Source organism: Coregonus clupeaformis, chromosome 19 (genome assembly GCF_020615455.1).
Source record: "Coregonus clupeaformis isolate EN_2021a chromosome 19, ASM2061545v1, whole genome shotgun sequence".
Lineage (NCBI taxonomy): Eukaryota > Metazoa > Chordata > Actinopteri > Salmoniformes > Salmonidae > Coregonus > Coregonus clupeaformis.
Genome location: NC_059210.1, coordinates 30,376,442 through 30,388,479, shown reverse-complemented (window position 1 = coordinate 30,388,479; position 12,038 = coordinate 30,376,442). Strand labels below are relative to the sequence as shown.

At 44.2% G+C, this 12,038-nt stretch overlaps 1 long non-coding RNA gene across 6 annotated transcripts in view; it reads right to left on the bottom strand.

Moving 5' to 3' along the window:
* LOC121532129 overlaps positions 1 to 6,415 on the bottom strand; it is a 31,332-nt gene extending 24,917 nt beyond the window's left edge. For 2 of the 6 annotated variants that reach the window (XR_005994243.1, XR_005994249.1), the window contains exon 1: positions 2,509 to 3,152. This is a non-coding gene — a long non-coding RNA (uncharacterized LOC121532129). Of the gene's footprint in view, positions 1 to 2,508; positions 3,154 to 3,770; positions 3,961 to 5,750; positions 5,854 to 6,291 lie in introns of those variants that run through there. The other 4 variants (XR_005994245.1, XR_005994244.1, XR_005994246.1 and 1 more) reach the window with 4 other exon arrangements.
* Positions 6,416 to 12,038: the final 5,623 nt, after the last annotated feature.

The window sequence follows — 12,038 nt, the reverse complement described above, 5'->3', positions numbered from 1 at the left end:
TGCTTCGTTTGGCAAAAGGAAGGCTAAAGGCGGAGGTTTTTGAATGGTGGAGGTAATATAGCAGGTGAATGGTTCCACACTATCACAACACGAGCCAGCCATTGAAGATTTATTTTTCATGACAATGTGGATGTCGTGTACTGCAACTCTTCTCCCGCGGCGAAAAGAATGCTATATATAGGCTTGTGGACAAAAGTCGTGCGAGGACTGTAGCTATGAGTGAGTGAGCATGATTCTTGTGTGGCGTGAACGAAACTGCAGGCAGATACAAGCGTTGTTTGAACTCGATTCGTTATTTTCACTTTATTTTATACATCATCACTATGTTGGCTGTGATTGCTTCGACATCCCGCCGGGCAAAAACTGGTTGAATCAACATTGTTTCCACGTCATTTCAACCCAGACAATCTATTTGATGACATTTAATCAACGTGGAAAACTAAATGGATTTGCAAAAAATCGTCAATGTAAGGGCATTTCGTCTTTTCTTCACCCAACTTTTAACCTAAATCCAATGACATGGTGAAATTGTTTGTTGATTTCACGTTGAATTCACGTTAGTTGACAACTCAACCAAATGTAAATCAAAACTAGACGTTGAACTGATGTCTGTGCTAAGTGGGATGACACTATCGTAATTGGATGTGTGATTCCTTGCCCATTTGGCAGCCCAATATCTTGTTGTGGAATCATCAATATAGACTAACCCCCCCCCCCCTCTCCTTGCTCTGTCTACCACATCTACAGTACAACGCAAAGTTACTCTGGAGAGAAGTCTGACCAAAATAGAATTTAGACGGGATGGTCAATGGCCCTCAAATCACGATCACTGGAATCGTACTAAGTACACTGAGTGTACAACACATTAGGAACACCTGCTCTTTCCATTACATAGTCTGACCAGGTAAATCCAGGTCAAAGCTATGATCCCTTATTGATGTGACTTGTTAAATCCACTTCAATCAGTGTAGATGAAGGGGAGGAGACAGGTTAAAGAAGGATTTTTAAGCCTTGAGACAATTGAGACATGGATTGTGTATGTGTGCCATTCAGCGGGTGAATGGGCAAGACAAAATATTTAAGAGCCTTTGAACGGAGTATGGCAGTAGGTGCCAGGCGCACCGGTTTAAGTGTGTCAAGAACTGCATCGTTGCTGGGTTTTTCACGCTCAACAGTTTCCCATGTGTATCAAGAATGGTCCACCACACAAAGGCCATCCAGCGAAATTGACACAACTGTGGGAAGCATTGTAGTCAACATGGGCCATCATCCCTGTGGAACGCTTTCGACACCTTGTAGAGTCCATGCCCCGACGAATTGAGGCTGTTCTGAAGTCAAAAGCGGGTGCCACTCAATATTAGGAAGGTGTTCCTAATGTTTTGTACACTCTTTGAATAGCGCTGCTTCCCATCTCTTCCCAACGAGGTTGTACTTGTCATAAAGTCATGCATATCGGATGCAAGAGCAGCATAGCCGAAAAGCAGCACTGAAACGCGAATGGTGACTCGCGGTTTAGCCGGCAGTAGTTCATTAAGACGGATGAAAACTTTCACATTGCTTATGCAAAGGAACAAAATGATTGGGGATGCTGCAGAAGATGGTTTTACATTAAAATAAATACAATCGATCATAGCATACGGTATAGCCTATAGGTAACCAAATACACTGACGATAGTAATGGATGACGTGGACAGAAGGGTACTCCAAGTCTATCCGCCTATAGCCTCCCTGCCTGTGCCTGTACATCATCTGGTAAAACTATTCAAATTCAGGCGGGAAGAGTACTTGCAAACGGGGGGGGGCAATCGGTAGTTTCAGGTATTACCCTCCGATAACGCTCCGTGAAAGAGCAAACGTTTTTAGGCTATCGTTCATTGAAATTGCATTGGTTTCCTCTCAAACCGCGGTTTGGTGATGCACGGAACGCTCCCCAGTGCCACTCATTGTATTTTCAGCACTATTACTGTTGGACAGCTACCGGGTTTCCCCCAAGTCCGTGCAACGTTTCAGGATACAGCTCCCCCTTTCCTAGCTGCTCGTTTCCTTCCTCTTCAACCCCCCTCCTCCTCCTCCATTCCTGTCTTTATGCCTCCTCTTTAAAAAATGAAAAAATAAGGAAAAATGTGCGCTCATTCAGCGCTCATTAGAGAAGGGTTTTCCCTTGCAAGCTTATGGTTTTTGCGGGAGGAAAGAGATGTGAAAAGAGACTCAACAGCGCCAACAGACAAAGGAGTTCTCACTTATTTACCATTGCGGAGATTCCCTTTCTTTAGAGAAAGGTGCATGGTTTAATTTGAATGTTGTCAAAAAATATTTAAAAAATATGCCGATGTATCCATGTCAAGACCAAGAATGATGGTATTTTTCTGTTACTAATTTACATTGTGAGCTAAATGTGATGGGAAGCACGACAAGACACGACACTAGACACGCACCAGAACATGCAAAAATGACACACAGAGAACCTACATTGAATGAAAAACATTGCACGTGCAAAGTATCACTTACCATAGCAGGGACCACTTGCTGAAACGAGGGAAAGAGAAATATATGCATTTAGAATTCATACATAAACATGTTTTACAGAAACAGAGGCAAATTAAATGGGATATTAACAAATATTCAGTCCCATGGTTCATATAGCCTTAATCATGGCACGTCCAAGTTTTCTCAGGGTCGCCTTCCTTTTTATACAAGTGATACCCTCCGTCTATTTCTGGCGCAGGATCAAACCCTGCTGCTATTTTTAGGTTGCAGTAAGGGGGGAAAAACACTCACAAAGGCATCGCTCAGGGACGTTACGTGTAGTGCATGTAATGTACATTATTTTGCCTCTCCAACTCTGCACAAGAGCCCCCTCCCCGTATCTCAAAACACAGTACTTTACTCCACTAATATCTCTCTCACTCCTTCTTTTCATATATTATTATCGATATTTGATTGCGCCTGCTCTCGCTCAGCTCTTCGTAGCCTTCTCTCGCCCTTGTGTCTCCATGCAACTTTCGCTGAAGAATTCACTACGCAGCTGTTGGTTGGTTTGCAATTCACAAAATAGCCTACATACGAAATAGAATAGGTCCCTTCAGATAATAGGGATAACCCCACGTTATCCCAGTGTTTTTTGCTTTTAGTCGGCGGAGCACAGTAAAAAACAACAACTAATAATTAAAAGCTTGCTGACCAGAGAGAAAAAAGCCGTATTTTTTTGTGAGGGGCTGCGACAGTTACTAGGCATTGACGTCACGTTTAGATTCTCCCCACTTGACAGATATGGCCTATAGCGCTTGATTAAAGACGCTGCTTTTGCTTTGGATAATAAAATGGTAGGGGAATATTAAGGGCGGAGAGGCTAGAAACAGCCTATGCGTCTCATATAGCTCCTTAGTATGAATGAACAATTCTGAAATCTCCTTCTCCCCCTCCACTGTCTCTCATGCGCTTTTATCGTCCACTGGATTGGTATGAACTGTTGTCGTGAGGCTTGGTTCCCATCCGTTTATTTTCTAGGCAAACATTCTAGCCGAGCTAGTGAGAATAACAATGCGATCTCTACGTGAACTGGTTCCTCTGTTCGCTCGCTGCGCGTACCCACGCGCCAGACTCGCTTACCCACGGCATCGTCAGCGCAAGCACAAGCACACCAATACGACGGATACAACCTATACACACACCCTAGACATAAAGTCACTCTCGCTCTAAATAGTCCCTCTCGTATCCTTAACCCCCCCTCTCTCTCTACAATTTACATCCCCTATAATTCCTTCCCTTACTCTCCTCTCCCGGGCTCATCCTGACGTCCTGCCAGCACCCCGCGTGGAAAGTCACGAGACGTCAGTGTGTGCAGTCTGCCCAGAGATTGGCGGTTATCCTCGAAAAGTCATCTCAGATGAAGGGTTGCACCCGTCGCAGCGGTTGATGCTATTTATATCGCGTATTGGCTTGTATTATACAGTATAGCCATACTGTATGTCAGCTTGCTGCTGCAGGTTTCACCCCGCTGTGGAGTGCAAGTTAGGGCAGTCTCTGACACTAAGGGCGAGGGGTGAGTTGAGATGGGGCTTTTGGATAGCTATAGGAATGCAATTGCTAACTAGAAACCTTATGATCATAAACGACTCGTACTGTTATCATTTTTGCACTGCAGTTTCGCACCTCCTCCTTTGCTCTCTAAACTGTTGAACAGTACTCCCATCTGTGATGTTGTTTGAGGTTTCCCCCTTGCCCATTTCCCTCATCTCTTCCATCCCTCCATCTCGCTGTCTTTCAGCCGCCTTTGATTCAGCTGCAATCATTCAATCAGTGAACCAGAATCAAATATCAATGAGCGGGACTATCAGTGAAGCGCACTGAGTTCGCCGCACGATGTCGCCACACTCAGCCCGATACCTCTCCCTCCAATTCCCCCCTGGAGCATGGACTTCTGCTAGTTTCAATGGAGCTTTCTCTCGGTTTAATGAAAATGTCAGCTGGAGAATTTGTTTTAAAGAACCAGTGTCTCCCTGACTCTGAGCGCAGCCCGGACCGGCCTCTCACCAAATGCCAGACAATGCACGGTGGGGGCACTTCCCTCCAAACACACAGCGTGACGTGTCCTGCTTGTTGGTTATCCAAACCAACCAGCTAACGAAGGACCACAGCACACACACACGCGCATTTTTCTCACCTGAGACAGCTGTAAGAATACAGTCCCCCACCTCTACTCCCCACACAAATGATACCAAATTTATGGTGCAAAGCCCTGATGATAGAAAAAAAAATGGATTACAGGCCAGCTCCTACCTTAAGGAACTGTACTCTTTGAATAATGTATACTGCATAGAAATCCATTTTTAAAGGATTTTATCAATGCGCCAGCCCAGGTGTATAGCCAAACGTTTGCCTAAAATAGCGTAAACTCACTTTTTGTGTGTTGAGAAGTAGCCTAACTATTCATCTTCAAATCTTGGAAACGCCCTGTTGAAAATTGTCATCCCAGACATTTCATTTGGCGTTTTATATCTGCCATCTTCCTGAAGTTATCTAAACTCAATGTTCATTTCAGTTGGAGCCACGTGACGCCTAGTTAACAAAGTTGTTCAACTTTTCAGTTTGTGTCCCTATATGGGTTTTAAAAGCAATTTCAATTCACCCCCCTTAACACAGTGACGCTGTCCATGGTTCTGAAAAGCTAAGGGAGTAGCACTTCGTGACCTGCGGCGATATGTGCACGGTGGCGCTGTCCATAGTTCTGAAAAGGTAAGAGGGCGCAAACAAAGCACTGTGTAAAAACCATGGCGAGATTGGCGGCACAGTGGCGCTGTCCGTGGTGCTGAAAAGTTAAACAGCGCAAAGGTTGTGCGTTGAACGGAGCTCCTGCATCACACTGTTTACTGCGTATGTTTCTCACCTCATGCGTGTCCATATAAACGAGTAGACCTATAGCCTATATTGACCAATTGCAAGTTAGTTCTTTCTTTGTCATCATAACAAGACTTATAGGTCATTTTCATTTGCCTTTAGGACACGCATACAGTCTAGCGAAATAATTACTCTTGAATACTTTTTTTCACACGCTACAAAGCAAAGGGGGTCACCAAAATAATCTGTGACCTACCTACGCAACTACTAAAGTAAGCTAAATGGTCAAATAACTCCGTCTATGTAATTCGGATGACGTGCATCAGCGGGATATACAACAAGTGCTCACTGACACAAATCCCCCCTGAACGTATTATCAAAGTGTAGTAGGGTAGCCTACAAAAAGTGCTTACCTCTTAGCTCTTGAATCAACTTTACAGCTTTGTCTATTACGCGCCGTGTGCGGAGCTGCCATGCACAGCTATAGGCTATGTGCCATGCTCTCTGTTACTAGGCATCCCAGCAGAGGAGTGGGCTAAGCCGAGGAACCCCGGCACGTGAATACGCCTACGCATTAGCGCAGCCCGCACTGTCTACGACTCACTATGTTTATTGCGGATCTCTCCCAAAGTGCACAACTCATAGTAACTCTGAACAACATATCCACTGTCCATATCGCCACAGTGTTAGTTATCATAGCCTAAACGATAACAAAAACGTTTTTTCACATGCATGTGTTCAGATATCAAGCTATGTAGCCTAGGCTAAAATATCTGTTCATGTAGGCTATCAGTGCAAAGGTTGCATAATATAGCATGCTTCAAGATTATGCTGAACTAAAGTCTCATCATAATTGCGTGTAGTAGGCTACCCTGATTGCCAGGGTTAAAAGATACAACTTTCTGCACCTCTGGAGTAGTCACGATTCCAGCTGGTACAAAATACATTACTTACCTGTGTAAGAAGTCTTGTCTGGTTGTGCTCGAGTGGTCTACAAAGGGCTTCATCTGAACGAGAGGCTTTTTGAGACAAAGAAAGTGAAAGAGCTCTAGGTCGGAGCCAAAGCGGGACAGTCTGCACCTCTTGCATTAGGACGGCGAAAGGGGGTCACGCCGTGCGCGTCGTTTAGTTCTCTGTCTGGGGCGAACATATTTGGTGTTCTTGTTAGGAACAGGAACAGAGCCGGAACACCGAGTTACGGCGTGAGCCAACTGATTAAAGAAGCCCGCCAAAATCGGGGTCATTTTAATCGTCATCATAGGCTATGCGATGCGCACCGCGACAAATGTAATGACTAGGGAGCAGGGAAGTATGAATGATCCGTGCAACATGTGATATTGTGATGCAGAGGGACTTATGTCCCGCTCCATTCATAGTGTCAGACGACCAGGTAAAACCAGCTCTCACGCATCGACGATGCAACAGGATCTCAAACAACAGCAATTGAGTCAAAGAACGAAGTTTAGTGTGAAGAGAATAATAGCCTATCAATAGGCAGTCTTTCTTATAATGGCTATACAATGGGCAAACTAACGGCTTTACCGCGGAGACACGTTCCCGGGTATTGGGAGACAACTAAAGGAGTTCACATGCAACCACAGGCACACCGCTATCCTCAGCCCGCTTCACCAGTGTGCTATTGACCTGCATTGACGTCATTGCGTCATTATGTAGGCCTATCCCTTAGAAACACTGACTTTCAAAAATAGTATCAAATTAATTCAGCTGGCAAAGGGAGAGAACGAGGGTAAATATACGTTTCACCTTACCTTGTTTTACATCAGAGATTTGTTAGTTTAGTACATGCATAAAAAGCCTTCATTAGGTAATTTTCCCCATTTAACCCTTCGTGCTGCAAGGCAACTCAGACCCAGAACACAGTGCAATTGCCAAAAGACATGTAGGCCTGGGGGCGGGCAGACGGCCAGACTGACTACACCCTACACATAAGAACAAGTAGCCTCAAAGACTGACGTGCTACAGGTATCTACTGCCTTTGTGAGAGCTGAGCTGGGCGTCATATTAGTAGGGGAGCCTTTGTTGATGGGATGTATAATCTAAAAACAAACTACAGAATCCATTCACATATAGCTTTTCATTGAGATGATATAACATACAGTACCAGTCAAAAGTTTGGACACACCTACTCATTCAAGGGTTTTTATTTTCTTTTTACTATTTTCTACATTGTAGAATAATAGTGAAGACATCAAAACTATGAAATCACACATATGGAATCATGTAGTAACCAAAAAGTGTTAAATATATAATATATTTTGATTTGTTTAAGATTCTTCAAATAGCCACCCTTTGCCTTGATGACAGCTTTGCACACTGTTGGCATTCTCTCAACCAGCTTCACCTGGAATACTTTTCCAACAGTCTTGAAGGAGTTCCCACATATGCTGAGCACTTGTTGGCTGCTTTTCCTTCACTCTGCCGTCCGACTCATCCCAAACCATCTCAATTGGGTTGAGGTCGGGGGATTGTGGAGGCCAGGTCATCTGATGCAGCATTCCATCACTCTCCTTCTTGGTCAAATAGCCCTTACACAGCCTGGAGGTGTGTTGGATCATTGTCCTGTTGAAAAACAAATGATAGTCCCACTAAGTGCAAACCAGATGGGATGGCGTATCGCTGCAGAATGCTGTGGTAGCCATGCTGGTTAAGTGTGCCTTGAATTCTAAATAAATTACAGACACTGTCACCATAACACCTCCTGCTCCGTGCTTTACAGTGGGAACTACACATGCAGAGATCATCCGTTCACCCACACTGCGTCTCACAAAGACACAGCGGTTGGAACCAAAAATCTCAAATTTGGACTCAAGACCAAAGGACACATTTCCACCAGTCTGATGTCCATTGCTTGTGTTTCTTGGCCCAAGCAGGTCTATTCTTCTTATAGGTGTCCTTTAGTAATGGTTTCTTTGCAGCAATTCGACCATGAAGGCCTGATTCACACAGTCCCCTCTGAACAGTTGATGTTGAGATGTGTCTGTGACTTGAACTCTGTGAAGCATTTATTTGGGCTGCAATTTCTGAGGCTTGTAACTCTAATGAACTTATCCTCTGCAGCAGAGGTAACTCTGGGTCTTCCATTCCTGTGGCGGTCCTAATGAGAGTGAGTTTCATCACAGCGCTTGATGGTTTTTGCGACTGCACTTGAATAAACTTTCAAAGTTCTTGAAATGTTCCGTATTAACTGACCTTCATGTCTTAAAGTAATGATGGACTGTCATTTCTCTTTGCTTATTTGAGCTGTTCTTGCCATAATATGGACTTGGTCTTTACCAAATAGGGCTACCTTCTGTATACCACCCTTACCTTGTCACAACACAACTGATTGGCTCAAACGCATTAAGAAGGAAAGAAATTCCACATATTAACTTTTAACAAGGCACACCTGTTAATTGAAATGCATTCCAGGTAACTACCTCATGAAGCTGGTTGAGAGAATGCCAAGAGTGGCAAAGCTGTCATCATTAAAATATAGGCAAGATTATGTCAAATAATTATATCATAGTGAGAATTTGCACCATTATTATGTTGTTCTTAACTGTTTTGTTACAGACAAATTGTTACAGGCTACTGCACGACCGCAAACGTAGATATTGAGGTGGCGCCCTAGAAATGCGAGGTGGCGCAGTCCATGGTGCTGGAAAGGGCCACCAACGCTAGGCTCCTATGCGTGTTGAGGCAAAGGTAAACCTCGAGTTCAGTAAGGCTACCGTATCACTTTAATACGTAACCATTGGCCACATGAGCATAGCCTACACAACAACCTCTAAATAATTATGATCTAACCAAACTACAAATAGGCTTATATGGTAATTAGCAAAATATGAACATTGGAAAGTCACATTGTGTGTCCCAAATGGCACCCTATTCCCTATATAGAGGACTACTTTTAACCAAAGCCCTATGGGCCCTGGTCAAACAATGCACTACATATGGAATAGGATGCTATTGGGACGTAGTCATACATCTCACCTCAAGAGTGTCAGGTACCTGTCAAATGTCACTCATTTCTTTCCTTTATAATTTCATCCTCTGCCAGCATGGAGTTGATAGAAACACATTTTAGAAGCAGAATGTTACACATCACCCTTTACACATAACCTACAGAAGTATATGGTGGGGGTTTGTTTGAATTTCAAGCTCAGATTAAGGATCCCTTTCCTCCCCTCTCCCATTTCTGCCTGTTTATTTTTCCATCTCTCCTGCCTAAATGATGTCAATGGAAGCTGAGCTATAGGAGCTATTTATAGAATTCCCCCCAACCCACCCCTCGGCATCACGTGGTTCAGAGCTGCTGTACTATAACCACCTTAATAGAAGAGTCTGCATGAATAGAGGCGGTGGATATTTATCAACGGACAGGTGCCCTGCCATTGTCACATTTACCCACAGCGCAACACCCGTTCAAAAAAAATAAAGTGCGTGGGTGTGTTTGCGAGTGGGTGGGTGTGTTTTCTTCTTCATTTACCCGAAACCTTTATGTGCAAACGTGTAGCTAGCTAGCTGCCTGCAACTCGCACCCATTGACAGGGATTGCACACACACGCTCTCACATTGGGTAAATTCATTCATCCCTTCACCCAGTCATTCACAGAATTCCCCCCGAGGTTCCCGAATGAATAGATTAATGAATTTGGGAATGCACTTGTTCTTCTAGTGAGTGTAGTTTGCAGTATACCGCTGGGTTTTTAAACCAAACACCCGAATCTTCGAGGACACAAAGTACACAGTGTTCCCTCCTTATGAGTTTTTGGAGCCCTTTATGCATAGACCACATAGCATTGTGCTTCTTTTCTTATCACTCCCCCTAACCCCCTCCAACCGGTTTCCGTCTCTCGCTGTTCACATGCTATATTACATAACGAGGCTTTAAGTCTCCCTCCCATCACAAATAAAGGCAGGGTTTGCTGCACAAGCGTCTTCGTTTGAGAACTGAAGTCTATTTTTATTGGCTTTGTATTTCTGCAATGTGGCAGGTGATAAAAATACACTAGAACCCCCACAGAGTTTTCAAACACAAATCCTGTGTGTGATATATATATATCTCAATCAATATCATACAGTAGCCTATATCCATCGTCGATCAGCTAGAGCATCAAAACAATAACAAAACATTGATGTAACCGAGACCTTTGTCAGAAATACTTAACATAAGGAGAATAAATCCCTTTTAGATACGCATTGGGTCACAGTATTGTGTTTTGAGCTCAAGCTCGGTTATAATTCGACCATTTATGTTTTCACATGCGATGGGTTTTCTACTGGGTCATAACCACGAATCTTTTTCGATGTATGGCGATGATGATATTTATAGCAAGCTGTGTATATTCACTACAATCACACGTGTGGCAGCACTCCTGCTGAAGTTGACAAGCTAGCACTCACTGGCTGCTATATTTATCATGCCTCGCGGTGCTGTTACTATTCCCAGAATTGTACATGAGGGGGCAGGTGGTGTTTTTTATGAAAGGGAAGAAGAAAAACGTTTTTGTTCACAATTGATGCATTTATTTCTCCTGTAGGTACATCCCTGCCCTGGTGTCTTGTCTGCATTGAAACTGCTGCATAGATACGTTAATCACTGACGCATCAATGACTAGAATCTGTCCATGGTGGTGAACCGTACAAGGCCCCTCTCAGACCTTGTAAAGCTATGGCGAGATCTTGCTAAACAATGCATTTATCTGGAGAGGTCACGGAGCCTACAAACATAATGATATTCAAGGTACCCTTCCTGCACACGGGTCCTCTAAGGATAAAGACTGTGATTCGATATGAAGTTGCGTTTTGGGATTGAATGCCTATATGATCAGAGGCTTTAGAGGCAGGAGGTGCTGTTGGTACTTTAAGTCTAACGACCAGGGCCGTTTCCATAAAGCGTCTCAGAGTAGGAGTGCTGATCTAGGACCAGATCCACCGTGTCCATATAATCGTATTCACTGTGATCTAAAAGCCAGAACTGATCCTAGATCAGCCCTCCTACTCCGAGACGCTGGATACATACGGCCCCAGGTAGCTGAAATAGAGTTTAGGGAGCAATAGAGCTCTATTGGGGTTCTACATCGTATAGTCTACCACCATCAATACAGGCAAGTCCACCAATAGAGGCCAGAAACGTGTCACCATTCGAGAACGCTCAATGAGTTTCTCTACGTTTTTAGGACTCACGTGGTTCTCCTGCTCTCTCCTTCTCATGTTGACTACTTACTGAGGAACCGTATCAGCGCTCAGACTTTCTCTTTCTCTTCTTTTCTCTTCCACTCCTGGTGTTGCTGCCACCCACTCCTCCCCCACCTCCTGGTTATTTTCGGCTGTGTGTTCGTGCGCGTGTGTGTGTGTGTGTGTGTGTGCGCCAGGCTCCGGATGGCTGGTTTGGGAAATACCTGGTCACGATCAATCAGGGGAAGGTTTAGCTAAGAGCATGTCTCCCCCTACTGCCTGGAAAAGAGAATTGCATGCATATACAGATGGTAGTTAGTCGATGCATACAGTACATAAACGCAAACACACATCACAGGAGGTCGGTGCCACCTTAATTGGGGAAGATGGGCTCGTGGTAATGACTGGAGCGGAATTAGTGGAATGGTATCAAACACATGGTGTCCATGTGTTTGATGTGATGCCATTCCATTTACTCCGTTTCAGCCATTATAATGAGCCGTCCTCCCCTCAGCAGCCTC